Genomic DNA, 12,168 nt, shown 5'->3' with positions numbered 1-12,168 from the left:
AGAGCTTTTTACAGCAATAAAATATGGTTGGATTCTTAGTAACTTTTACAGCCTTTTTCCAGTGCCTTTCAGGTTTCATCATCCTGTTTTGAGAGGATCAGCAGTGAATAGAGTCTTTCTAAGTTGCATTTTGAGTTCAAAAGCACCTTTATCTCTGGGCTTCGCTAAGTAAATCCTCAAGAGATTCACTCTTCAGTTTTAGAGCCACATGTATTTAATTTATGGGCATATACAAAAAAAAAAAGTAATTCTCCACATGGATGACCAATATCTATTCTTCTAAATTGTCATTTACTGGTGGGGAAGAATAAGATTCTCCACCTGTCATTTCAAGGAAGTATTTTCATAAATGTTAAGCAGTTTTTTGCAGCTTTCAGAAGTGGCTTCCACCAAGCCCATTTTCTGATGAAACCCTCAAAGGGAAGTCCCTGCATGGTGCCCTGAGGCAGTCAAATGTCAGCATTCCATTGGCATCTGTGGGGATCACACTTGGCCTGCTTGGAGCTTGGCTTCATCCCAGTCTTCCACAATCTTCCTGCTCCTCTGCTTCCAGTGTGGGGCAAAATGAGAATCCGGCAAGGTGTTATTTTCCTTCCTCCCTTACAACTGGAAAGCACATCTGGCAAGAGATTAAGAATGAGTAGAGGTGGCTCCTTCTAACCTCTGGGAAACAGGAATGCTAAACTACATTGATTTAACTTTAATTCACATCCTCTCAGAGGGAGCATTTTTAGGGAGCCACCAAACAGTGTCAGGTGGAAGAATATAAGGATGAAAGCCCCACATCAGAAAATTTGTGTTAGTCAGGACAAGTCAACAGCAAAGGGGTTAAAAACATTTCAGTATTTCTAGAGTGAGCCCTGAGGATGACGTGTGGTCATGGATAACTCACAAGTTGTGTCATCAGTCGGGAGAAAAAAGTGGAGCAGACATTGGAACGGGCTTTCGAGGGAAGTGGTGGAATCATCATCCCTGGAAATGTTCTAACAAGGATGTGTCACTTGGGAAGGTGGTTTAGTGGTGGACTTGGCAGTGCTGGGTAAATGGTTGGACTGGGTGATCTTGGAAGTCTTTAGCAAGGCTGAATGATTCTCTGACACGTATACGTGGCAACACACACCCGTGGATGTTCATTCCACATGTCAATTAATGCCCTGCAAATTCCCTGTCAGGACTCCAGGTTTGGAAAAGAGATCAGCAACCTGCCTGCCCCCAGCCACAGAAGCTCAAGACACTGTTCTGTGTGATTCCGCGACTCTTCGTGCAGCCTGTCAGACAAGGAGCAGGGAAAATAGACAGGTCCCTGTCTTCCCATTTGTTGGTTTATTTCCCCTGAGCCTTTTAAAATCCAGAGTCTGATTTAGTAATTAGTGTTTCTCCTTGCATATCTTGTGCAATTAACTAGAACAGCATATTAGGGAATAAGACATAAGCATTAATATAGAAAACAAACATTAATATAGAAGAACATAGGGGATAAGAAATGGATATTGATGAATCATTCAAAAAGCACATTTTGGTGCAATAATCTAAAATCCTTACAAATAAGCATTGTAATTTCCTTTAAAATACAATTCTTGTTCAATAATGTAAGTCTTTATTAAAACAATTTGTTAAACCTTGGCAAAGAAACTATGTGACAGCATCATTTTACAAGAATTCCTTGTAGTTCGTAGAAAGCAAAGTGAGAACTGGAATGGTTTGCCTCTCTTAGAACAACTGATGTTAAGTATATTAAAAAGGAAAATGAATCATGTTTAATTTTTTTTTTTTTTTTGCACCTGTAGAATTTATCACAAGCATCAGAACCAGCTGGACTTTGTAGAGCTGCATAACCCCATGTGGCAGGGAATGCCTTTTCTGTGATGGTGGCACCTCCCTGCTTTGCAGGAGGGGCTGTAATCAACATGATATGTTATTCTGAGCTCCTGCCAGAGGCAGCCTGCTAGTTTTGAGAAAGAGCAGCGAGTTCTGATAAAGAAAACCCACCCTCAGCCTTGGAATGCTTGGACCACGCTGGTGTCCCAAGGCAGCCATGGCTTTTGATATTGCCAGGACAACATTCCTAACTGCCCGTGAATTTCTGCCTAAATGCTCTTTTACAAGGGAGAAAATGCTTTTGTGAGAGGAAATCGATTGGTATTTCAGTCTGAGCCTGTTACTGTCACCAGGAAAAAGGACAGGCAAAAGCTTTAGTTGAGGAGGGGCCTTAAAAATCACCTAGTTCCAACCCCCCTGCCGTGGGCAGGGACACTTTCGAGTAGACCAGGTTGCTTCTAGCCCCATCCAACCTGGCTTCCAGGGTTGGGACATCCACAATATCACCCCTGTATGGTTTCATCTGGCTCTTGTTCTGGTTTTGAATTAGAGTCTAAATAGGCAACATAGACTGGAAACTAAGGGGGCTTATTTGAGATTTAATCAAAGCTGAAAGCACTCAAAGGTAACAATGTGTAAGAATGCAATCCTTTGAAAGCCAAAAATTAGTGTTTCTAATCTACTGGAGCACCCCAGCATTTCAACAATTGTTTTATGGAATTGCATTAAACTCTGGCTTCCCAGAAATGCCACAGAAAATCCAAATAACCAGATTATTCTATCCATGTCAAATACACTCCTATTAAAATTACCCACAGAGTCTCCAGTGCCCTGGCTGCTTTTACAGCACCAACCAATCATTCAAAGCACAAGTAGGAGAGAGATCCTGACGGAACAAATAGCTCCCTGAGGATGACAATTGCTCTCTACTGCTCCTGAGGGAGGTCAGTCCTGGCAAGTACCAGTGATGCTTGAAACTTGTAGCCTTAGGTTTATTAGGAAATTCATTCCAGCTGGGGCAAATCATGCACGAGCTATGGGTGTCACTTGGAGCTTTTCTAATCCTGCTATGTTTAGGGATTTGATCCATTTTTTTCTTCTCCAAAGTGGTTTGCAGCTTGAGTCATGTGGAAGAGGTAAGAAATATTGTTACTTCAACAGAACTGATTTTTGATTGAAGTTTTTAATTACAATAAGGTGGGAGTTTATTATGAGGGATATTATATATTAAATTCTGTTCACTTTGACCCTTTTCCTGCTGTTACCAGAAATTCTATTGTTGTTTGTTGTTCTGTATCCCATGGTTTTCTTAAGGTTGGTTTTATTCACCTGCTCTTAGCAGTAAAACCAAGGGTGGCTTTTTATGAAGCTAAGGCTGCAAATAACATCCCCCTGAAACTTTGCAATGCTTTCTGTGGCAAAGGGGGCCCTTCTCCTTCATTGAATTGAGTGCACTCACTGAATAATTGCATCTGACGAGATTCTGAAGCTTTGTCAAAGTTTCCTCTGCCTTCTCATTTTGGTTGCTTCTGTTTTGACTTTAAGATGTCCCTGGATGTTTGTCACGGGAAATGAGCTTGGCTGTTTGCTTTGGTTTAAGTGACATTCAATACTCTGAAGACAGAAGTGGAGTATGACAGGTCTAAAATTGGGTCAATTTTTCTTTTTTCATCCATGAAATAGCCAGGCACGTACATATCTAAGTGTTCTGCTCATGCAGTACACCATGTCCTGGAATTTTAATAGGGTTTCTTTGTAGCTAGTTTTGAATTTTTTTTTTTTTTCTTTTTTTGTTGTTTTTTTTTTTTTTACACTTATAAATGAATCTTGTAGAGCTCTGAGAGTTTTTAATCTGGAAAATGTCAGTGACAGGAGAAAAGCTTTGGTATGACAACTAAGAGAACCTTTTCCAACTTGTCTGATCAGCACTTCCCTGCCCTTTGGCAGGAGACATTAACTTGGTGGAAAACAAATCTGCAGACTTTATAGTGCCTGGAAAACAAAGGCAATGGGCAGAACTGTGGGATTCCTCAACAACAAACAACAGGTTGTGAAGCTAGAATCTGCCTTTGATAAATGGTTTTAATAGGATTAAATGGTGCAAATTCCTGGGTCTAACTACCTCATGGTGTTTTTTGCTCTGAAGAGGTTTTGAGTCCTGGTCCAAAACTGGCCTCTTTTTGCTGGAAACAGGGACTTGGCTGGTCTGCAGAAGCTGAAGAGCTGGTTCTGTGGTTAGTTAAGAACAGCAGCAGAGCTCCACAGACATCTGTGAGTAGTTGCACTACGGGAAATATGCATTAGTAGAAAAAAAAAATAGTTCCCTGTGAAGGTAATGAGACCCTGGCACAAGTTGCCCAGAGCAGCTGTGGCTGCCCCATCCCTGGAAGTGTCCAAGGCCAGGTTGGATGGGGCTCTGAGCAGACTGGGATAGGAGAAGGTGTCCCTGCCCATGGCAGGGAGGTTGGAATGAGATGGGCTTCAAGGCCCCTTCCAACCCAAACTGTTCTGTGATTCTGTGATTCTATTCTACCTACTGTCTTCTACCTAAAAATAGAAATGGCTTCTCTAAAAATAATTACACCACTTCTACATCTTTGACTTAAAAAGATTATATGTGGGACATCAAGGGATGAGACAAACTGAGTTTTACTCAGATATGGCCTGATAGCCAACTCGTGTGATATTAGCTGATAACACTTCCATGGCACCACTGGATTGCCTCCTCAGCTGCCTGAGTACAAGGAAGAGATTAATCCTCCCCTGCCACCCCCAGCCCTGCTTTGTGTTTTATACACCTACAGCTGTAGGACATCTGCTGAGACAGAAGATCTTACATAAATAAGATGTTAATGTAAAAAATGTTATTTACATTACCTAAAATGAAGACTGTTAGGGAAGTGTCCAAGAGCCTGTGTATCTTTCCTGTGACGGCTGGATGGAGATTCCTAAACAAAAAGCAGCAGGCAACCTAATGTTTTCAAGGGGTCCTTTACATTATCCTAAACTCTTAAGGGTTCCATGGAACAGAACTTCTAAGGTTCCTTCTAAGCGGCCCTTTAAGGTCTTAACTGCTCTGTTGTGCTTTACTTTCTTTTGGTTCTAGTGGGCTCCTTCCTCTGCTTTTTGAGGATTAAGAAGTGATTGGGAGGGTCACACGTGACTTGCAGATGACCTTCCGTACTGACATAACACACATGGAGGAGAGAAATCCTTGTCCACCCTTGAGAAAGCACCATGGTGCATCTTCCAGCATGAGCCTTTCCTCTTGTTTTCCTTTCTTCAAGGCCAAATTTGCTGCTAAGGTAGCCAACCGTGACACAGATCCCTTCTGTTTCATCTTTTTGTTTCACCCTGGGGTCCCTTTTCCTTGGTTATGCTGATCTCAGGTGCAGACAGGAGTGGCACACAAGGAGTTGCCTATGGATTATGATCCTTTTTGTTCTGGAGCAAGCAGCCTCCAAGTTTGCCAGGCCTCAGTGCCGATACAGCAAGCGCAGCCAGCAGGGGAAAACATGCCGTGTCAGCAGGAGAATGGCAACCAATGAAACCAGCAAATTATTTGTGGTTGGATGTTTGTTTCATGACTCTTTTGTCACTCAGCCGCTCTTCTCTTCATCACTTTTTTTTTTCGTTCCTGCTAAACTGCTCTGACATATTTTCCACTCCGTACATCACTGAGGATTGCTGCCCTGGGAGCGGCTGCGGTAGGACAAATTCCTTCCTCTTTATTCTTGATTTCTGGTATTTATAGTGAGGAAATGGCCCTTCAGAGTGTGACAGGGTGCTCCTGGGGCTCAAGGATCACCTTGCAGCTCTTCAGCTGGCCATGTTAAACTAGCAGTCCAAACCTACTTGCTCACCACAGAATTAAAGGTAATGATATTAAAGGTAATAGTAATATAGTTAATGGGAGTAATAATAAAAGTAATAATAATAGCACAATAAGTGCAAGTCAAGTTGTGAGGTCTCCTTCTGCTGAGGATCAGGTAAGGCCGTTCTGTGTTTTGAAGATGTTCTCCCATTCTTATAAAAGCTGGTCATTTCCAAACTATGTTGATCCCAAATGTTTAGAACTTCCATGAGGCAGTCATGGAAGGTTACCCTGCCATCCTGAGTCTGGCTATCCAGAGCCTCGGTGGTGCTTTGGAGCCATTGCAGGACTTTTGTGTTTGCAGCCCACTTGGAGCCGATTTACATGGCTGCATCCCCATTTCCCAGCTGGCTTCCCAGGAGTAAATCAAGCAGTGGAGAATCAAACCTGGCTTCTTATACAACCCTGGGTGTTTAGTGGAGCTCACAGACTAGAACCAGCAGGGCTCCTCCTTCCCAGACCCGGCCTGCCCGGAGCCATATCCGATCTCAGAGCGGTGTAAGGCATGCCAGGTGGGTGGGAGAGCCACAGCACAGCAGGGACATGGCTGCTGGGTGGAACCAGAGCAGAACAAGGACAGAAATGAAGCAGAGGTGAGGCTCTTCCCTGTGCTCCTCCCAGTGCTGCATGATGAGGCACTGAAACTACCTAATGGGCACAGAGGTGCACACACACTCAGACTCCAGGGGCATCTCGTTCTCTACAAGATACCACACGATGTTCCTGAAGTCATGAGTTGTCTGCTGTCCCAAAAATGGTGTCTGTGGATAGACTTCCAGCATTGGGAGTGACAGCAAACACACTGCTTGTCCTGGGGTGCTTTAAGGAGCACGTTTATGGCAGTTGCTGATCCCGGTTTTAATGGATGTCTTTGAGTGCCGCTTTTCATTTGTGCTATTCCTCCATAAGCAGCTGCAATAAAAAGAGCTCAGTCAAACACTGTGCTCCAGGTTTGTGTGCATGAAGACAACATGCATGTGCGAAACAGGCAGAAGAGAGCTTGTATTTTGTTTTCTTAAAACATCCAGAAGCTATTGTCTTTTACCTTAATGGAAATTTGGATTATTCCACTAACCAGCCTCTGCTCTACCAAGGTCTGCCTGTCTGGGGTGTGCTGCAGAGGCTGGGGGTCTTTGCAGTGGGCAGCAGCTCTAACCCCCTTCACAAACCCAGGCTCCTGGGCACAGTAAGCAGAGATGCATTCCCAATGACAGTGTTTAGAGGTGAAATATAAGTGCTGAGACATCCTCCCTGGGATAAGAGAACCTATAAAATTTCAAAAGCTGGAGTGGAAGCACATAAGTGATATTGGGTTAAGCAGTAGGATGCAGCATATAGCACTGAAACTTTCCCCTCTTCAAGTTCTGCACAAAAATAAAGCAGTAAATTTCATCGATATATCTAATTAGCTTTCCCCAGGGCCCATGGGGATTTGGGGTCAAGAATAAAGAACAAAGAGAAACATATATATAAGCTGTGTTTTACACCATAATGACCTGGTCACCCACTAACCAAAAATGCTGAAATAGCTCAGTAAATGAGTTTGTCTGATGCAGAACCACATGAAAGACCCTCTTAAGGAGTTTCCCACTGCAGACTTGCCACTCTCTGTTTTTTTTTCTCTGAGGACACCAGCTGTGGTTTTTCCTCTCCTCCTCTCCCCTCCCTACTTAAAAAGTGCCACATTCTTGCTGAAAACTCCTTTCCCAAAGCAAAGGGAATCACTAGTTCCTGACACTTAAAAAACTACCAAAGCTTACTCACTTGAGTCTCACCTTAGTAATGCACCAGGAGGATGTAGCAGCCTTTGCCAGAGCACGTTTTGTCCAGAAGAACTCAGGCTATGGGGCCCTTTTGGGATATCCTTCTGCTTTCTCCTCAAATTAGAGCTTTATCCTTCAAATCAAGGATATAAGCACTGATATGTGGGTAGCGTTTAGGCCCATTTCCTAGTTCCACAGTCTGCATAGAACTGCATAGTAATTCATCTATGTTTTTTTGTTCAGTCTTTCCTGGCCTGGGATGACATTTCCCCATGTTAATATCACACTTCTTTGAGCAGTTTATGTGTTCTATATATGGATGATCAATTATAGCCAGAAGCTGTAAAGCTAGGAAAAACTTCAGGGAACATGTAGCACTTACCAAAGTGCTGATGGAGGGACAGCCAAACTAAAATGTAACCCTCTCAATGCAGCCCCACATGAACCCTATGCTCTGTCCACGTGGACCTTGTAGAGAATCACAGAATGGTTTGGGTTGGAAGGAACCTGAAAAATCATCTAATTCCAGCCTCCTGCCATGGGCAGGAACACCTTTCACTCTCCAGTCTGCTCAGAGCTCCGTCCAAGCTGTCCTTGGACACTTCCAGGGGTGGGGCATCCACAGCTTTGTGCATAAAGCAGGGCCCTTCCATGTCTTACTGCTTATATCGTTCCTGGATAAACTTTATGCTATAAAATCAAAAAACCTAACTCAGCATCCAGTGATTCCAGAGTTATCAAGACCTAATTACTTTAGTTTGCTTTCATAATAGCAGGAAGCATAGCAGAGCATTGTCAAAGTGGCTTATTTCCATAAATACTGTTGGAAGAGTCTACTGGCATTTATACGGTGAATGAGTTCATTGAAATAAAGATAGGATTATTGTGGATTAAGTGGGAGCAAACACTCGACCTTAAAGCAGAAAAAAAATAGCAATATTATTCTTGCTATCTGCACATTGTCTTTACAAGAACACTCCTCTTTGTGTTGCTGGGTGGTTCTTTTATTTGGAGGGGAAGGGTTGTTTTTAATATTCCATGATAAGAAGACCCTGAAAAAATAAATAAGCTTGCTGGGACTGGGGGGAAGGGGGACTACCCTCAGTAAACCATTGTGTTTCCAAAGCTTTCCTCTATCAACAGCCTGGCTCTGGAGTCATGACTCTGGATGTTTATTATTGTATTAGCATTGTATATATTGACAGTCTGACCAGTAAAACTCTGCCAGAGTCATCCCACAAAATGCTGGTGAGAGAAAACAGCGCTGATCCATCCAAAATAGTATTTGCTGAAGTTGTTTTTGTCTCTCGAGGAACTAGCAAACTGCAGTTTGTTCAGATGGTCCCTTTCTTTCCCTTTTTTGTTTTGGTGATTTTCCCCTCTCCTGTGTCCTTTTGTTTTTTTTTTAAACCCATGTTGCATCTGTTGGCTTCATGTCAGGTCACAGAACACTTGGCTGCATTTTTCAGGAGGAAGGGAGATAATCAAGCTAAAATAATCTCAAAGTGCCTTGCATTGCTATAGTCTTGAAATGCAAACAGAAGTGAAAAAATCCTTTTCAGAGATACAAACTGATATTGGCACCGAGTGAAGGGAACAATCTACTGCCTACCCAGACCTCAGTGCTTTGGAAAATGTGTTTGCAGGTTTTCTTCTTAGGCTAAGTTATCTGGTTGGTGTGAGATGGTGTTGATTTCTAGATGCTTCCTAGCTGATAGTGTCTGTTTCCAGGTGTCCCCTGGCTGAGAGCACCTTGGTGCAGTGGGCAGGAGTGATGGGGCCAAGGCTGCAGAGCCACACTGGTGCTCTCAGTGACAGAGACAGAAGCCATCACTGCTGGTGTATGAAATCCACCTCAGGATTGTAGCCTCATAAGGAAAAATATGCCCCAATAGAAGGCAGTAATTGGCAGAAAATAAGGCAGAGGGAGAACTCAGCTCGACTCTCTGTTCTCATTAGTTTTAAATTAGTGGGACTCCATTGGCTTCATGGGAGTTCTTTCTGACTGAAGCTCAGATAACTGAGCTCAGAATCAGATGCAAGATAGATTGAAACCTTTTTTTTGTGTACAGTTGTGTGACATCCTGTGGAAATAGGCTGGAAAATGCTATAATTTGCTGGGCTGCCTGGCAGCACTGTCCAGCACCACCACAGTACCCTGCCCACAAAAGAGATGTGAAGCACTCACACATTTTGCATCATCCCAAACTCCCCTGGGCATCACCATCAAGCACATAATGCCTTTTCCACAGAGGTGAGGAAGGTCCATCAGCAGAATTAATCTGTGCTTTGAGAGGTCTTCTACCCACCAGAAAAACTGCTCGTTCAGCTAAAAGCAGTTTGCTGACAAATAGTTTGTGATGAAGGTGCTGAAGACCAGCACTGCCATGGTTATTTGTATTTGTTTTAGTCTATCTGCTATGCACAAACTTCTCCTGCAATCTCTGTTCCTCCTAATGGCATCTTCAATCAGCAGCCAAGCTTAGGCTCATAATTAGTTACATTTGAAGTGACAGAGGCTCAGTTTCTCCCTACAACGTTTCTTTCACTACGGCATTTACACTGCAAAGATGCATTGACTCCTTTCAGTCAGTACCAGTTACACATAGCTAAACACTACTGAGGTTTTGCCATTCCTTATTTCTTTGGGTTTTTTTTTTCTCGTTTTTTTTTTTTTTTTTACCTCAGTTACACCAGTTGCATTTTAATCAGAGAGAAAGAGAGCAGAATCTGAGGAGGCAGAAGAACTGAAACCTGATAGAGTCAGTGTGTCACAGCAAACCAGGGAGCTCTGTCACATCTCCAAAATCTCTCAGCTGGCAGCCAAATTTCCACAGTGTGGAAATTTGCTGGGTTTAAATGTGTCCCTCTGTACTTCTGTCTCAGGCTGTGCTATCTCAGACATGCTCAGAGGTAGCCAGGAGCAGAATCTGATTTAAAAATTAAGAATGAAATAAAAATAGAGTTACAGTAGTGGAGCTATGAATGTAATTCAAAAAGTTTTAGATGTGCTACAGGTGAAATTTGTGCTGTTTTGCTCATTCAATTTGTGCTCATTCAGTGTCGTCAGAAGAAAACAGCTAATTTGAAGGAAATAAGAAGTTGATAAATGTTTTAAAACCAGAATACCAACAGTTATTATTTTATTTTGAAAATCTGCTTTTGCTAAATAGGCAGACATGTTATAAAAACAAATAACTGTACATTTACCTGTATGTATACACACACTGAACAAGCACGAGTTTATTTCTTGACCATTTGCAGTTATTTAAGGTACTTGAAATTACTTGAACTTATGGAAAATACTTGAAAATACAGTGAGAAAAGCTGTGTTTCAGTAAGACCTGAAGCTGTTGGACCTTTCCAAGCAGAATAAGGTCTTCAAAGTCACAGGAATCCATCATGAAAGTGTAGTCCCAAATTTACCTTTTAAGGGAGTTTATGATGTTTCAGATAAGACTGGAAAGAATTTCCCAACTTTCCAGCATTTACCCATTTCTATAAACAAATGTAAACCCTAAACCTTTGACAAATCACTTGAAGGTTTACCCACTGCATGTGCAATAGATCTGCATGCAGTGCCGGGTTGTTCTGCCCTGGAAGGGGAGTTCAGAGATGCTGCATGACCAAAGTCACTCATTTCAGTGTATTCCCTTGTATTTCCACCACAACCTCCAGCTGGGACTGGAGAGGGTTTGTTTGCAGTGGCATTTTGGGCAGCCTCAGAGCTGCCTTTCCCCCGGCTCAGCTGCATGAGCTCGCTCAGCCTGCCCGTAGCGGGTGCGCTCCAGCCGCTCCTTGGACGCGCTCTCTCCAGAAGAAGAAAGAGAAGCCTTTTTCCTTGGCTTTGTCCATCAAAATTAGGCATGAGAAACATCACCTGATGACTTCTAGCCTAAAAAGGAATGAGAAAAAAGCAGGAAATCAGAGCTAGGGTTTGGTCTGGTTGTCCCTGGCAGAGGGGCTCTGGTGCTGGAGGGTTACAGATGGATTTGGATGCCAACTCCTTATGTCTCCAATATTACTTTAATCCTGTGGAAAGTCCCTGCTTTTGAGTACCTACTTTGCAATAGGATCAAGGATATTCTGTAATGAGGTGTTTGGTAGCCATTTCACAAATATTAAAGTGGATTTGCTAGGAAGACAGATGGAATTTCTGCTAATAGTGTCGAATACATTTCCAGCTGGGCACTCTTCTGAGAGGAAACAAACAAACAAACAAAGTAAATTTTCAATGTTTCTTTTAATTGTGCCCTAACCCATTAACATCAGTTCAGCTGCTGGTGCTTTGATCTTCTGCAGAAGGAGCTTCAAAGTAAGTGGAAGAAGAGTGAGAAAGGAGGAGAGAAGAGACAAAAGCTGTCAACAGCCCAAATTCTCCTCATGCTAATGCACTTCCTTCCCAGTTGGTTCATCTTCCATTAAGGCTTTCCACAGATTGTTGTAAAACAAATATCTGTGGATCTGGAGCCTAATAAAAATAGTCCTTTATTGTTTAGCACTTAATTGCTGGTCACCACTTCAATTCTGAACAGAATAAACCTGCCTGTGACCTGTAGGGGAAAAGGAAAGCACATCCTACATCCAATCTAGGAGGAATCACTGAAGTACACAGGAAGATCTGGGAACATATTTTTCTGATAATTGAAAATCAATTTTGCAATTGTTGCATGAGATAAATTTGGCAATCTTTGGATGAAAGTCTCTGTGCTT

The sequence above is a fragment of the Lonchura striata genome, chromosome 4 (assembly GCF_050655825.1).
Source record: "Lonchura striata isolate lonStrDom1 chromosome 4, ASM5065582v1, whole genome shotgun sequence".
NCBI classification, from domain to species: domain Eukaryota; kingdom Metazoa; phylum Chordata; class Aves; order Passeriformes; family Estrildidae; genus Lonchura; species Lonchura striata.
The sequence above is the reverse complement of the archived record's forward strand: the minus strand, read 5'-3'. Positions refer to the sequence as shown.